Source organism: Carya illinoinensis, chromosome 12 (assembly GCF_018687715.1).
Source record: "Carya illinoinensis cultivar Pawnee chromosome 12, C.illinoinensisPawnee_v1, whole genome shotgun sequence".
Lineage (NCBI taxonomy): Eukaryota > Viridiplantae > Streptophyta > Magnoliopsida > Fagales > Juglandaceae > Carya > Carya illinoinensis.
Window position 1 is genome coordinate 13,236,808 of NC_056763.1, and position 17,766 is coordinate 13,254,573.

Consider the following 17,766-nt stretch of genomic DNA (forward strand, 5'->3'; position numbering starts at 1 on the left):
GGAGTGCTGAGTTAAACTCTATGCTTTGTTTTCGGGTTTGAAAATATATTTGTGTTTTGTAATATTTTATTACATATGTTTTAAACAGCTTTGTATTAAACTAAGAAAAATTATGGTACTTAGTTATTGACTTTTCTATCCGCTGCATGTTTCTCATGCACATTCGTTACTTATACACACATTTGGCACACGTCGATAGGGTGATGACCCATGATGTCATCATCCGGACGTCTCGATTTCCCCGTGTCTGTGCGTGGAGATTTGGGGGCGTCACATATATAATATAGACTTAAAGTATATTACTAATAGCTTGTATTAGAGTGTTAGTATAAGACCATAAAGTATAAATTGTAATTAATATACATTATATACTAATGTATATTAGTATTACTAATTTATTAATATAATTATCAAAAGAAATATATTGAAAATTTATTAAGAAAAAAATGTTATTAATATATATTATATTTAAATCATATGATCAAATAAATATGATAATATTATCATTTTAAGGTTATAATAATATTATTATATATATATTTTTATATTAACCTAAAATTATACAAACATTATCTAATACATAAGGAAAGAAGAAGAATCAAATAGGTAATGTGTATTAAGTGGTGGCGTGTGTGCATAATCATATATTATAGTTCCCTCAAAATATTAATAACACAAAAGCATGCAAAATTTAAGTTGGCGCCAATCTCCTTGTCAAAAATTTTTAGTAAAACTCAAGTTTCCCTCTCTCTACTTAATACGCTTGAACTCATCCTCATTCACTCCAAATTACCGCTGGACTCTTTTCCCTCCATATGCCACCTTAATTTGCTCTCAACCATTGGAAATTTCTGCATACCACTCCGATCCAATCACCCACTCCAAAAGTGAGAAGCTGCCGCAGCCAACCTGCAGCCAATGAAGCCCCACCATAACTATCACTTTTTTTTTTTTTTGGGATGTTGAGCATCTGGTTTTATATTGCTATGTGAGAGAATAAAATGCCTTATAGAATTATTACCCATTGTAGGTTGCACCATACAAGTCCGGATTGGTCTGCACTGCCATGAAATGTTTTTAGTGTGAAGCCGGAAAAGCTCTGTCACCACTCCAATGAAACCCAACCGTTTCTATCACTACGTGCTTGTTTTTAGGATGTAGAGTATATGATTTTGTATTGTTATACGAGAGAATGAAATGCCTTATAGAATTATTACCCATTGTAGGTTCCACCATAGAGGTCTGGAACGGTCTGCACTGTCATGGTGATTATTATCAGCTTGCTCATAAACGATTGGCTATTGTAGACCCGGCTTAATTAGGAGATGCTCTTGGCCCTTCATCTGAGGTTAGTATATATAAACCCATCATCTAACGTATCAGAGTTTAAGGTTTTTGCCATGATTTTGTTATATAATTAATGAGAATGGATAATTGTGAAAAAATATGCAGTGTATTTAAACTGGTCGATCTGTGAAGCTCCGATCTCAAACAGTTTGGAAGACTCCTCTTTTTAGACCATTTGAGACTTCAGTTTTGTCTTTGAAATTTGCACAAACTGACATAAGCCATATGACCAAAGTGTGTGGTCACTTTGGTACTGACCCTGCCATGAAATTTTTTTAGTGTTAAAAAATAAAAGCTCTGTCATCGCTCCAATGAAGCCCCACCGTTTCTATCACTGCTTTTTTATTTTTGGGATGCAGAGTATATGGTTTTATATTTTTGTTGAGGTCTTGTACCATCTTTATGCCGGGGAATTTTCTCAACTGCTGTGTCTTGGTCTTGTGGTTGCTGTGCAATGAGGTCAGCGCCTTGTTGGCTTAAACTCGATTGAAGAGCATTTTCAGTTTCAGAGTTTTGGGGAATTGGACGTGAAAAATCAGGAGCATTTGGAGAAAAATTGTATTGAGTTGATGGAAGAATAGTTTGGCAAGAAATGGACACCAGGAGGAAGTGGTTGGTCTTGGGAATTATCCACAGTCGATGCTTATTTGGCTAGAATGTCTACAATAAAACGAATAAGAAGAGGCAAATGGGATAAAATGTAAATGAAGTAGATTAGACTTGAAAATCCCAACTCTTCTTCATCTGCATCACAATTTTACTAAAAATGTAAGCATTTAGTGACTGAAGATTAACTAGTCAATAGATTTGAAGAAAAAGCTCCGATCCCTGAATGTAAATCACAACATTACAGCAAAAAAATCAAGCATTTATTTAAAAAAGCATTTGAAACATTCAAACATTCAGCAGAATCTCAAGGAGCAAAACAAATTAGCACAAATATGACATCAGATGGTTCGATCATCAAGTATATAAATATGGAAATAAGTAACTAACGATCATCAAGTATATAAATATGGAAACAAGTAACTAACTGACTAGCAAACAAATCTTCATAGTTTTGAAAATGCATAATATTTTTGGGATGCAGAGTATATGTGGCATTCATTGATCAACCCCAAACTTCTTGATCCAAGTTGCTTTCTACACATAATTTTGATGTTGATCATTTAATGCAGAATAATTATTTGTTCTTTTTGAGTATAGATATGGAAATTATTAACTTGTAATTGTTTGTTGTTTTCATTTTCATGATTTTTTTTATCACTTCTATTATGTCATTTGAGAAAAAATTTCATCTGCTGTTTTTTAGGTTGGTTTCCAAGCCATTGCTGAAGCTCTTGGACTGGCTGCTGTTAAGGCAATAGTAGCCATCACTGCCATAATTGCTGGTGGACGTTTGGTAAGTTGATTAAGTTTACTTTGACATTTCATTTGGTTAAACACGATTTCATGAGTATTGGTTTTTTTTTTTTTTTTAGGAAGACTGATAAGATTAATTGGAATTACCTCTATGAATCAAGTAAATAGTACTTTTACAAATGAGATCCATGCTTTCTTAGATTTATGAGGTATGGTTCACTCACATGAGAGGTCTGCACAATGTGGTTCATAATTGCTACCTTGTACTGTATGACATTTACCAGTTTTGAGAGTGATACGTGTTATAGCCTTGACTACGTTCTAAGAAATGTACCATCCATTTATACATATAACATGCTATGCTTTATTCCTTTAACATATATTACTCTCTCTATTAATTTAGTATAACTTTTTTGGTCTTTTCCAGGCTTAACGATTGCATAACAATTTCAAAGAACTATTGGATAAGTGTGAAAAAGAAGAACTACCTATGAAGAAATGGCCCTAAAGCTAATGACAAACACAATGTGAAGAAGAAGAATTATCCATGAAGAAGAACTTTCATGTGCTTTGATTTGTAATTTTTTTCATTAGATGAATAATGACCCATTATATCATATTTATTGTTAATTGATATATTATAATTTTTTTTAATTATGGGATATCATATTATTGGTCTGTTCTAAATGCCGTTAATTAATACAATGTGCTAGTAACGTATTCGTAGCAGCATTTATATTAATATTGCTAATTTACAATAAGCCGCAATACAAAAAACAAAATTCATAGTGGCGTTTAGATAAACACCGTTAATAAATTCACCAAAGTATTATTAGTGACATTTAAATAAATGTTACCAATTTATATGATGCGTCTGCAGATTACTAGTAGCGGCATTTATTGTGACGTCACTATTTTTAAAATAGCGACGGACAGATAAATGCCATTAACAAATTAATGTGCCGTCGACAACGTACTATTATTGGCATTTAAATAAATACCGCCAATTTATATGATGTGTCGGCAATGTAGTAACGCCGTTAATGTAGGTACCGTGGCGGCGTTTATGATAACGACGCTAGTTTAAAATTTAGTGTCGTTTCGAAAAACAACGTTAATAAATTCGCCAAAGTATTATTAGTGGCATTTAAATAAACACCACCAATGTATATGATGTGTCGGCAATATAGTAGCAACGGCATTAATGATAACGCTGCTAAATTGTGAAAGTGGATGGCAAAGATAAAGTGGCGGCATTTCAAGAAATGCCGTTGATGTAGGTACTGTGGTGACGTTTCAAGAAAGGCCGCTAAATTATAAGCAAATGCCGCTAATGGGATATACAAGTACCAGCGTTTACACAAACACCAAAACATGTACTGTGACGCCCCCAAATTCCGTTTGAGATCAGACGAACATTTGAAGCGTCGAGACATGCAACATAAGGTTACCTGCCCCCGTTCATGATATATAAGATGCAATGTTCCTAACATGCATATAACAATATGCAATATTCGTAGCGGATAAATTTTTTCTTTAGCAATACTATGCACCAAATTGAAAATATCCCAAATGCTTAAAACATACTTCATACATAAAAACCTATTGAACAACTAAGATCACAACACTAGTCCAAAATGGTTATGATCCAAAAAGTACTAGAGATGCAACTCAATCGTACAAGTAGTAATTTACGTTAATTACTATATTAACATTGACGTCGCACCGTCGCTTCAACTATGTCTAGTTGATCAGCTTCAGATTCTTCTTCAGGTCCTGTAACAAGATCTACCATTTGGGAGGAATGGTAGTTGGGACTACCAAAGTGAGATTTGATTACAAATCTCAGTAAGTTAACAAAAAAACTTCCACACAAGCTAGTGATGCATGGATGACAGTAAAAGCATAAATGCATAATCAAATTTGATTACGCCCAAAGAATAACCCGGTAGTTGTAGCACAGCTTTGGGGTGTCGATTCCACAATGAGACAAATTAAAAGAATAGCAAGAGGAACAAAGAAACTAAAGAAAAAATATTAAATAAGTAATAGAGAACAAAGATTAATTTTAAATGTAAATTCAAGTGAAGCAAAGTGATTAACAGAAAAAGTACTCAAATTTGACAAACAGTAGAGCGTCGGGAATCCCTTGCACAAATCTGGTATTTTAATTATTCTTAATTCATTGGATAACTCAATTAGGAACTCAATTCTCGCAATTCCCAATCGGAAGGTATAGATTTATAAACCAGACTTAAATCAAATGTAACCCTTTGACAAAACATTCACCACTTTTAAAAAACGTGAATTACTACCCCTATTGATAAAATCCAATGACGACAATATACTCAGGAAGCGATATTGCAGCAAAAAACTAAATCAATATAGATAAATAATTGATCCAAACATAATCAAAGAACTAATCCATTCAATAGAAAAAGCATGACTGAATCCATAAACACAATAAATTCTATGATTATTCGGAGAAGAAAACATCAACGATGAATTGAGAATGATAAAACAAAAGAGTTTTAGCAATTGAAAATCAAATACATGAATTAACAATAAATTAGAAATACCATCTAATGTGCAAGTTCATCCCTAACCCTACTTGAGAATTTAGTTACCCATAAATATAATGGACAACAAAAATCTCCAGAGAAAACTGAAGCGAACGGTGGCCATGGAAGTGATTTTCTCCTCTCTTCAGATCTGCCTCTTGTGCCTCTTCCTCCTTTGAATTTGGCTGAGCTTGACTTGCTCTTTTATAAACTCTGAAATTAGACATAAAAAGACTGCTTAGGAGTATCCCAACGTAAATAGAAATTCAATTTAAGAATACACATTAATTCCTATGATTTCTATTCACATTTTAGTATTTTAGTCTAATAATAGGGTATATAGAGTGCACTTTCACACACTCATCACACCCCCAACTTACTCCTTGCTAGTTCCTAGCAATTTTCATGTCAAAACAACGAAAGAGACCAAAGAAAATCACACATAAAGGCCATCAAGTCATACTTTCCAGATTCACATATCAAAACAATCTAAGGAATCCAATAACCCATCAAGATCAATCCACCTATAGCAATCCACAGCGTGTGTGTGTGTTCTCCAAGCCATAACCATCGTACCACTAACCTTGACACATGCAACATCAAGAACATCTTAAGCAAAAGGTTCAACTCCATAACTCACGGGTATAATAGTGTTTCATGTAAGGACTCTCTCTATGGAGTTGACAATGGGTGTATATACACTCTCATGGAAAATTAGGCAATTATGTACAAGCAACAAGCAAACATTGATCTTATGATAGGAACACTAACAAATGAGACTTCCATCAATCTTTTCAACAGCTTATTTAGGATCAGAATGGTCAACACAAAAGGTTGTAATGTGGCTTGGTTTTGGGGTTATATGAAAAAAAAAGATGAAAGGGATTCAAAAACTTCCAAGTACATACAAATGGAATTTTATTAAATATTTCAATAGACCACACTTCTCACTTAATATACTCTCCAACTTTTCAGATCATCAAATAATAATGCTTTTCCTTCTTCTTCCTTTTTTTTTTCAACAATTTGATGGACAAACACATGCCACTTTTGTATTCTTTCCATCTATACCAACTTCTTTTTTTTTTTTTTTTTTTTTGGAGCTCACTCAATTGAACACTTTGCAACTTGTACTCTTCTCTTTTTTTCCGTCATCTTCTTCTTCTCTCTTTTTTTTTAATTGAAAATGATAAAATTAAAGAAAGAAAATACAAATTCCACACCTAGTATACACTTGGAAGTAAAAAGGGTAAGAAAATCTGTGTATAGGTTATACTCCAATGTGGAGAGGCATGGATGATATGGGCATATGAAAAGAAAAAGCTACAAGTGTTTTATTGGCTCAAAGTTGGCTACTAGGGGTCTATGATGGAAAGGATAGCTTGAAAGGCTCAAACGTTAATCCTAAGTTGACCTTCGTCATATCCCAAGTATATCCACCATTGTACTGCAAACCATGTAATGATATTCTCAAAAGAAGTGCCCAATTCAACAGATCAATGAACGCTTATCACAATTTACTGCATTTGTATGCTCTCAATCCTCTCAAAACTCACATGAATACTTAAGCAAAAGAGTTCTCTAGCTACATGTGTCAAACCACCATCTTACCACAAAACTTGGATAAGTGAATTAAGGATTCTGTGAATGCTTCAGCAAAAATGATTATGGTGGGTTTGGTGAATTCACGAAGATGGCTATGAATGAGAATGAGCACACATGTGAAAATGATGCACGTGTGATGCAAATTAAAAAAAAATTGACACATGAAAATATGCCACAGAGTTCTAACAAGCATTTTAAATACTGAATTTGCACCACCACCCCCCAACTTAAATGAAACATTATCCTCAATATTTAAGAATCAAAATTGAATGGGGAGTAACTGAAAATGGTAGAATACACCCGATGAGTGACGTGGGTAGCTCCCTAAACACCAAAGATGGTAATCTGAAATGATGAAATGAAACTATCCTGCAATCAAAAACAAAGAAAACAACAGCAAACAAAAAAGGAAAAGAAAGAAAATAAGAAAAAAACAAAAACAAAACAAAACAAAACAAAATAAATAAAGAAACACATACCTTGGTAGTGTGGTCAAGGTTGATAGACCGGACCCACAAGTGGAATGTCTTCCACTTCCGAAACTTGCCTATCAATTAATATTTTAAGGCGTTGACCATTTACTTTAAAGATCCGACCATCCTTAGGATCCTCTATTTCTACCACCCCATTTACAAAAATATTTTTCACTAGAAATGGGTCAGTGCACCTAAACCGAAGTTTTCCTTTATGCTTGTGAGATCCAAAATCATATAAGCATATTCGGTCATTAGGTTTAAACCTCTTCCTAAGAATATTTTTATCATGAAACGCTTTCATTTTAACCTTATAGACTTTAGACTTAGGCAAAGATTTCAATTTAACTCTTGGTGCTTTCATACTTACAGGAATCTGTTTTCCATATTTCTTAGGCAACTCCTCAAATTTCTGTTGCCAAACCTGTGTGCCATAATCCTGAGTTTCATCAAAAACAACACAAATATCAATAACATCAGATGAATCACTAACAGATGTATTAAGCTCAGAATTCACAAGGGAATATTCAAGGGGATCAAAATCATGAGTTGTGTGAACTCCCTTGTCTATGAGTGCATCAATCATATACGTTTGGTGGCACTCGTCATCTGTTGGCTGCTTCTCAATATGGAAAATGTTGACCTCCATGGTCATGTTTCCAAAAGATAACTTCATCAACCCATTCCTGCAATTTATAAGTGCATTAGCCGTAGCAAGGAAAGGTCTACCTAATATGAGAGGAACTTTAGAGTTAGACTCAACAACTGATTGAGTGTCCAAAATTAAGAAATCAACAGGATAATAAAACTTGTCAATTTGGATCAAAACATCCTCAACTATCCCCCTCGGTTTCTTAATTGAACGATCAGCCAACTGAAGCACGACAGAAGTAGGCTTAATTTCACCCAAACCAAGCTGCAAATAAATGGAATAAGGCATCAAATTAACACTAGCTCCTAGATCTAGCAAGGCTTGCCCAAACTCATGATTCCCAATATTACATGCAATGGTTGGACAACCAAGATCCTTGTACTTAGGAGGAATTCGCTGCTCAATTAGAGCACTAACTTGCTCTGTCAGAAATGTTGTCTTCTTAACATGGTGCTTCCTCTTAACTGTACATAAATCTTTAAGAACTTTTGCATAAGTGGGAACTTGTTTTATAACATGCAAAAGAGGAAGGTTAATCTTTACCTGCCTGAGGTTCTTCAAGATTTCATTACTAGGATCCAAAGTTCGCATACCAGATTTTAAAACTTGAGGAAATGGTACCTTAACTGGACTCTTGATTATCTCGGCATCCTTGGGGAACTCGGTGCTATCATTGCTTTGTTCCTCTTCAACATCCTCTTGCTTATCAATTGTTGGGATGTGTAAGGACTTACCACTTCTTGTCATAATGGCATTGACTTCTTTTAAATTTTTTTGTGCCATATGCTGACCTTGGGGTGCGGATTGAGTTTGAGAAGGAAACTTGCCACGCTCATTCACACTCAAGGAGCTCATTATCTTGGATATATGACCCTTTATCTCTTTGTTTTCTTCAACAACCTGCATAATCAAAGATTCAAATTTTTGAATAGTTTTACTCTGTGCCTCAATAAAAGCATGCAAAGTGTCTTCTAAAGGACTCCTAGAAGATGAAGGTGCAGGATATGATCTAGGGGGTTGTGCAGGCGGCTGGTTTTCAGACTTCCAGCTAAAATTGGGGTGATTACGCCACGCAGGATTGTAGGTATCAGAGAAAGGTGCAACAGGCTTCATGTACATACCTAAGGCATTACATTGTTCCTCATACATCCCTCTCATCTCAGCAAATGTGGGACACTCTTGGGCAAGGTGATCTACCCCACCACACACAAAACATCGTCCAAAAGACTCTGCATGATTAGCCACTTGTGTTGGCTTTAAGTCCTTAGTCTTCAACGCCTCTAGCTCCCTAGTGAGCATCTCAACCTTAGCCTTTAGGTTATCTTCTTCTCTGAGATGGTAAATTCCACCACCATTTAGGTTTCCTGTAGGTCGTGACCTATTTGTGCTCTCAGTAGCACTAGGTCCAGTCCAAGTGTGAGCTTTTTCAGCAAGCTCATTGAGGTATTCTATGGCCTCATCAGGATCTTTCTGTAAGAACTCACCATTACACATCATCTCCACAAATTAATGCTCTCTAGGTGTAAGTCCCTCATAAAAATAGCTCACTAAGCGCCAATTCTCATACCCATGGTGAGGACACATACTCAATAGCTTCTTAAATCTCTCCCAAGACTGATACAAAGTCTCACTGTCCTTTTGTACAAAGGTGAATATTTGCCTTTTTAAAGCATTGGTCTTATGTTGGGGAAAGTATTTATTAAAGAAGACCTGAGTCATCTCATTCCATGACCCAATAGATCGTGGTCTCAAAGAGTATAGCCAACTCTTAGCTCTATCCTTCAAAGAGAAAGGAAAGAACTTAAGTCTCACAATGTCATCAGTTGCATTTTGACTATGAAAAGTCGCAACTATTTCCTCAAACTCCCTAATATGCACATATGGATTTTCATTTTCCAAGCCATGAAAAGTAGGGAGTAACTGTATCATCCCTGTTTTAAAATCCAATTGGCGAATATTAACTGGAAACATGATGCATGATGGTGTGGCTGTGCGTGTAGGGTGGAGGTAATCCTGAAGGGTCCTAGTGGGTTGCTCTTCATGTTCACTCATTTTCTCAGAATTAGAAGAATTTTCAAACAAATGATCATAAAAGTTAAACTCAGACCCTAACACAGGTCTACAAGCAAACCGACCAAAGGCGTCTCTATACCTGTGCATGCAACGTAGAGAAAAACGCAACACTAAAAAAAAAAACTACAAAAAGAAATATAAACTAATAAAAAAAATGCAGCAAGCTAAAATAGGGAACGAAGTTACCGCCTTTACAAACTGTTGAAAAGAAAAACTATCTCACAATTCTTCTACCGTCTCCCCGGCAACGGCGCCAAAATTTGATTACACCCAAAGAATAACGCGGTAGTTGTAGCACAGCATAATTGACATAACTTAAATTGAAATATAAACTGAACTTGACTTGACATGAACTTGATCTTAAACTTGACTTAGCATGAACTTGCTCTGAAACTTGAATCAACATGAACATGATAGAAACTTAACTTATCATGAACTTGTTCTGAAACTTGACTTAACATGAACGTAATTTGAAACTTGACTTATCATGAACCTGTTCTGAAACTTGACTTAACATGAAAAATACATACTCCACAGTTGTTGTGGCCACATGTATTCTACGTGTAAATACATACTCCACAGTTGTTGTGGCCCCATGTATTCTACACAAACTTGACTTAACATGAAAAATACATACTCCACAGTTATTGTGGCCCTATGTATTCTACGTGTAAATACATACTCCACAGTTGTTGTGGCCTCATGTATTCTACGGAAACTTATTCTTTAACTGCTTAAATACATACTCCACAGTTGTTGTGCCCCCATGTATTCTACGTGTCACAATTGTTGTGTCTCACGTAGTGTATGCATCACAATTGCTGTGACCCCATACATAAGTAATCAAGATGAAACATGATTGGAATACGAAAGGACTGAAGCCCTGACGTAACATAACGTGACTTGAACATAACTTGAAATACATGACCAACTTGAAATAGAAACATTTCGTAACATGACATAACATATAATAGACAACATATTTAACATGACATACTTGTAATGTACAGTAATACATGACAGAATTATTATGTAATAGATAAAAATTGATGACAGAATAAATTCTGTATAATAGACAATTACGTGATAACTTGGCATGGCATGACATATATGATAACATACATACATACATTTTAGTTCCTTTACTTAGCACACATACACAGTAGACTACTAGTAAGTTAAAAGCTAACTTACCTCGATCTCCGCGTTTCTTATAAAACTTCAAGTGCGATCATGAGGAACTGTAATTAGTGATTCTAAAAGTTAGAACTAAATCACTAATAATTTGAAATATGGAAAACACTAACTTAAAGAGCAAAATTTTCATTTTACTCTCTACATGTGGGAAAATGACCGTTTTACCCATAACTTAAGGATTTTGCATACTAACTCCAAAAGTTTCCAAAATTTACATTCCTCATGTAAATTTTGTCCTAAACTTAAATATCAACTCAGAAAAATTTCAAACAAAACACAACTATGGAAAACACACTATGGCCGAAACATCCATAAGCCATTTCTCTTGATTTTTGTTGCAATTCCTTCCAACTTCAAAACTCATGCTTAAACCAAAATTTTGCAACAAACATCTTCCAATCCTAAGTTCAAAACCATACTTAAAACATCCATTTGGAAAAAACTAATAATCAACACTAAACTTTTTTTGTAAAAAGATCCAAGCATTTGAATCACAAGTTTTGACCTTAAATCAAAACATTTCCAAGAATTTCAAAAATCAAATCTTACTTCTAACATATTCATAATATCATTCTAACATCAACCATGCTTTAAATTATCAAACTAAAGTCACCAAAATCACAAAATAACATTTGGAGTTTTTGGTTTTACACTTAGTCCAAAAACAGAAACTTTTTCTTCAACTAGTTTTGATAAATCTCTTGATCTATGACTTATAAATATATGATCTTCAAACCAAACCATTACATGGTTTAAAAAGATGTCCTAAAACATATATAAGCTTCTAATTCAAGATCACATGGTTAGAAATTAACCAAAACATAAATTTAGCCAAGAATATCCACACTTTGGCTTATCTGAATATCTCTTTGCATAAAATTTCATATCTTTGAAAGTAACATCAAATATCTTCAAAATAATAATATAACATGTATATAAGATGCTTAGGATCCTCCAATAAAATTATCAAAGTCATTAGAATAGGTTTAGACCACCAAAGAGTTAAACTTTCTCAAAACAGAAACTGTTTTTCTTCTTCTTGCTTCTAAGTTTCTAAATCTAAGAAAATCTTTCATCAAAACCTTTAATCATGCAAAAATCCTCAACCAATAGTCATATATACATGTTAAAAATACTCCATAAAAATTTCGGACCAATATCTATCCATTAGCTTGGTCAAAAACTCCTAACTATAACATATTCTCCAGTTTATCTTCCAGAATGACCTTTCTATAGTTTATATAATATTTGACTGACCAAATGATCTTAAAATGGGACAAATAAGATATCCACATAAACTAGACTAAAAAAGGAACAACTTATATGAAGGAGACTTTATGATAAAACACTTACAAAAGCTTCGAAATGGGCGTGCAAAAGAACTCCTTAAAGCTGTCCGAGAGAAAGTGTTTGATATTCTTTTAAAGGAACGTGTAAATGAAGATAAGTTCGTGGGTGATGGCTGGAGATGCTTATGGACGAGATAAGGAAGATGATAAGTCTGGAGTTGGGAGTTGAGTGTAATTTTCTCCTACCCAAAATATCTATAAAAGATTATCTCAAAATATTCTATCCAATAATATCTACAAAAATCAGTTTAAGATATTTTACAAATGTGGTGTAGACTTGGAAGAGTAAGGTGGCTAAAATCTTTCCATGTGTATTTTAAATCTCTATTCTTAAGATATTTTCCAAATGTGTATTTTGCTTAGGTGTCATGATCTCACATCTTGATTTCCTTCACAATTCCATCTAATGGTTTCTCTTTGTGCCAAGTATCTAATACTATTCATTATGTGTGGTTAAGATCTTGCCAAGTGTCCAAATAAAATTTCGCTAACCTAATTTGGACATTTCACACTGTGATTTTGAAAACATTGCGCTTAGTTGTTTAGCGAGGTTACTATTCACTCCAAAAATAAACGTAATAAACTTAGTACTGAAAAATCCTAAATATTCCATTAAGCCTAGTGGTGTAGACTATAATTTATTCTGACACTTCTAACTATCTCAAATAATTAAAATCGCATTTCTGGCACCATAGTGAGTGATAACACTAACTATGTTAACAGGCTAAACCTATGCGATTAGTGTATTCGTGAAAGCTTATAGAGTCTTTACGAGGTTCCTAAAGTCAATAGAAATTCCACAATTGAATTTCTAGCGGGCTGTTACAATCTCCCCTCCTAAAAAAAAGATTTCGTCCTTGAAATCGAAGTAAGTAAGAAATAATAATTTAATGAAGAGGTGTTGCTTACCAACCTGCTGTCTATCCCGTATATATTTGCCTTTGAGATTATGTCATTCCTTAACTCTCTTACTTCAATCAACAATTATATTATACTTCTTTCCACAAGGTTGGCCAAGTTGTATCGACATACTCTCCAAACCTAAAACTTCAAGTAAATAATCTTCTAAAACTCTTCTTTAGAAAAACATAGGCGATATACTTTAAGTGTTCTTGTAAATACCAAAGTTAGTAGGGAATTGATGAAAATTAAGCCCGTTAACCTCTCTCTCTCTCTCTCTCTCTCTCTCTCTCTCTCTCTAACAAAATCGATGGCACTCTGTTTTAGACCAGACAACTCTGATCCGCATGATTTTTATAGGTCTTCTGTAACTGTCAGGCGCCGCATAGCTATGACACTACTTTGCTCTTCTGTAGTTGTCAGGCGCTTTATAGCTATGACACTACTTTGTTCTTCTGTAGTTGTCAGGCACCGCAACTATGATACTACATTGCTCTTGTCTCTTGTAGAGAAATGTTTCACGAGAGATGATTCATCATAATTTTCTCTATAAAAGAATTATTCAGTTCATCTTCTTTCACATCTCATCTTCTTCACTTTTCTGAAATTAATCTGTATTCTTACTCTGCAATCTCTTTCTGCTTACTCACTTTGTAATGACTCAGCAATCTTCTCATTACCAAAACATGAGGTATTCTGCACCTCGTTCACCAGTTGTTTATGTTTCTTCCGTAGGTGCTATAATGCAATCCAATAATGATCTGACTAATAAGTCAGATAATGAACTTATCTACGAGCTTGTGAGTCTCGGTACTCGATACTCATCAGCCATTGTCGCATATTCTCAGCGACTGCAATCCAAGACTGGTGGGGTTGACAAACTCCACGAGAATATTTCTATCCTTCAGAGGCTTCTTATGGAATCCAACATGAAGATAGAAGTAGTAAAGCGAGAGAACAGAGATTTAAAATCTTTGCTTAACTCTTCTTTTCGAGTGGCTACTCCTTTAGATAGGAAAGGCATGCAGATTTTTGAAGAGCAAGAGCGTTTAAAGATTGAGGCAAAAAGCCTCAAATTTCTGTAATTTTGCTTTATGATAATAAAATAATACTTCACAAATATTCATATTTGTGTTTCTATCTTCTGGTAGATATTTTATGTGCTCCATTTTATTTCTTTCAGGGATTTTCATATATATGACATGATCCAATGACTCATATAAATATGCATTTAATCATGCATATCCAAACTCTCAGTAATCTTCAAGTTAATAAAAACCTCAAGGAGTTCTACTGGTCTAGGACTAACTTACTTCTTTATAATCGCAACAATCAGTCATCTTCCTAGGTGGTACTTCGATAACTGACCAGTTAATAACTTAAACTTGAGACTTTCTCTCTTATGATTGTCATAACTCTTCTATCCATCATAAGTTATCAATTATTCTAACTCTAAATGATTTGTTCCTAATGTTCACATAAATCCTCAAGACCAAGATTTTACTCCCTATATAATAGTTTTCAAAAGAAGATCGATCTATGTATCCATAAAGATAGTGCTTTGCCAGAAATCATTTACTGGCGGCGTGGTAATACTATTATCATAAATGAATCCTACTAAGGCTAAAGCTTCTCCTAATCAAATTACTCTTCCAAACACAATTTCTATCGTATTCTCAGAATCAAAACAATTATCCAAATATGTGAAATACCATTCATCAATCCTACATATCCTTGCTCATATTACTAAAAGGTATTCTATATCTACATTGGTATGAACAATAACACTTCTAATGAAAATTGTTACTCTTACCACTAGGGTAACAATTCAGCTTCCAAACTGAATTCTCAAGCACTACCACAATTAATAGAAACAATGACTCGTTTGAATCAAACAATGTACAATTTACCAACCCCAATGACTTGACCTACTACAAAATAACAATAATGCAATACTACCATCAATTGCAATCAGATCAACCTTAACTATGTTTAATCACACATAGGTCCTAGTAAAATACCAGTGACGATACTAGCTCCAGTAGTTCCTGGAGCGCCAACATCTACGTCTCTCTGAGTGACAGCATATACTCTAATGGATATGTGCACTTGCCGTAGTTGTGGATGTCTAAACACGTTGGTCAGCAAACTTACCACCTCAGCTAATCCTTCATTCATTGGGGAATTTTGATCCTCTTGATTGTTATCTCCCTTAGGATTCCGAGGTTTTCTACCATGAGTCATGTGTCCCTTCTTAAAACACACGAGTATATGTATTAAAACCACATACTACTTTTCATACCTTAAGAAATTCAAGCCTATTGACGACTAAAAATTTCAAGCCTAATATTTGGTGCATTTCCTAAGGACATGTGGATTTACTGCCCAGAGACATATTGCTCTGATACCACCCTGTGACGCCCCCAAATTCCGTTTGGGATCGGACGGACATTTGAAGCGTCGAGACATGCAACATAAGGTTACCTGCCCCCCTTCATGATATATAAGATGCAATGTTCCTAACATGCATATAACAATATGCAATATTCACAGCGGATAAATTTTTTCTTTAGCAATACTATGCACCAAATTGAAAATATCCCAAATGCTTAAAACATACTTCATACATAAAAACCCATTGAACAACTAAGATCACAACACTAGTCCAAAATGGTTATGATCCAAAAAGTACTAGAGATGTAACTCAATCGTACAAGTAGTAATTTACGTTAATTACTATATTAACATTGATGTCGCACTGTCGCTTAGTCAACTGTGTCTAGTTGATCAACTTCTAATTCTTCTTCAGGTCCTGTAACAAGATCTACCATTTGGGAGGAATGGTAGTTGGGACTACCAAAGTGAGATTTGATTATAAATCTCAATAAGTTAACAAAAAAACTTCCACACAAGCTAATGATGCATGGATGACAGTAAAAGCATAAATGCATAATCAAATTCATAAGTAATTAAAACATAACGTGGCGTACAACAAAGCATAATTAACATAACTTAAATTAAAACATGAACTGAACTTGACTTGACATGAACTTGATCTGAAACTTGACTTAGCATGAACTTGCTCTGAAACTTGAATCAACATGAACATGATAGAAACTTAACTTATCATGAACTTGTTCTGAAACTTGACTTAACATGAACGTGATTTGAAACTTGACTTATCATGAACTTGTTCTGAAACTTGACTTAACATGAAAAATACATAGTCCACAGTTGTTGTGGCCCCATGTATTCTACGTGTAAATACATACTCCACAGTTGTTGTGGTCCCATGTATTCTACACAAACTTGACTTAACATGAAAAATACATATTCCACAGTTGTTGTGGCCCCATGTATTCTACGTGTAAATACATACTCCACAGTTGTTGTGGCCCCATGTATTCTACGGAAACTTATTCTTTAACTGCTTAAATACATACTCCACAGTTGTTGTGGCCCCATGTATTCTACGTGTCACAATTGCTGTATCTCACGTAGTGTATGCATCACAATTGTTGTGACCCCATACATAAGTAATCAAGATGAAATATGACTGGAATACGAAAGGACTGAAGCCCTGACGTAACATAATGTGACTTGAACATAACTTGAAATACATGACCAACTTGAAATAGAAACATTTCGTAACATGACATAACATATAATAGACAACATATTTAACATGACATACTTGTAATGTACAGTAATACATGACAGAATATATTATGTAACAGATAAAAATTGATGATAGAATAAATTCTGTATAATAGACAATTACGTGATAACTTGGCATGGCATGACATATATGATAACATACATACATACACTGTAGTTCCTTTACTTAACACACATACACAGTAGACTGCTAGTAAGTTAAAAGCTAACTTACCTCGATCTCTGCGTTTCTTATAAAACTTCAAGTGCGATCATGAGGAACTGTAATTACTGATTCTAAAAGTTAGAACTAAATTACTAATAATTTGAAATATGGAAAATACTAACTTAAAGAGTAAAATTTTCATTTTACTCTCTACATGTGGGAAAATGACCGTTTTACCCATAACTTAAGGATTTTGCATACTAACTCCAAAAGTTTCCAAAATTTACATTCCTCATGTAAATTTTGTCCTAAACTTAAATATCAACTCAGAAAAATTTAAAACAAAACACAACTATGGAAAACACAGTATGGCCGAAACATCCATAGGCCATTTCCCTTGATTTTTGTTGCAATTCCTTCCAAC

General features: G+C 34.3%; 1 long non-coding RNA gene across 1 annotated transcript; it reads left to right on the forward strand.

Moving 5' to 3' along the window:
* The first annotated feature begins 739 nt into the window (after nucleotides 1-739).
* LOC122289493 lies at nucleotides 740-3,349 on the forward strand. The gene is made up of 3 exons (XR_006236177.1): nucleotides 740-1,348; nucleotides 2,660-2,749; nucleotides 3,137-3,349. It is a non-coding gene; the product is annotated as an uncharacterized LOC122289493 (long non-coding RNA).
* Nucleotides 3,350-17,766: the final 14,417 nt, after the last annotated feature.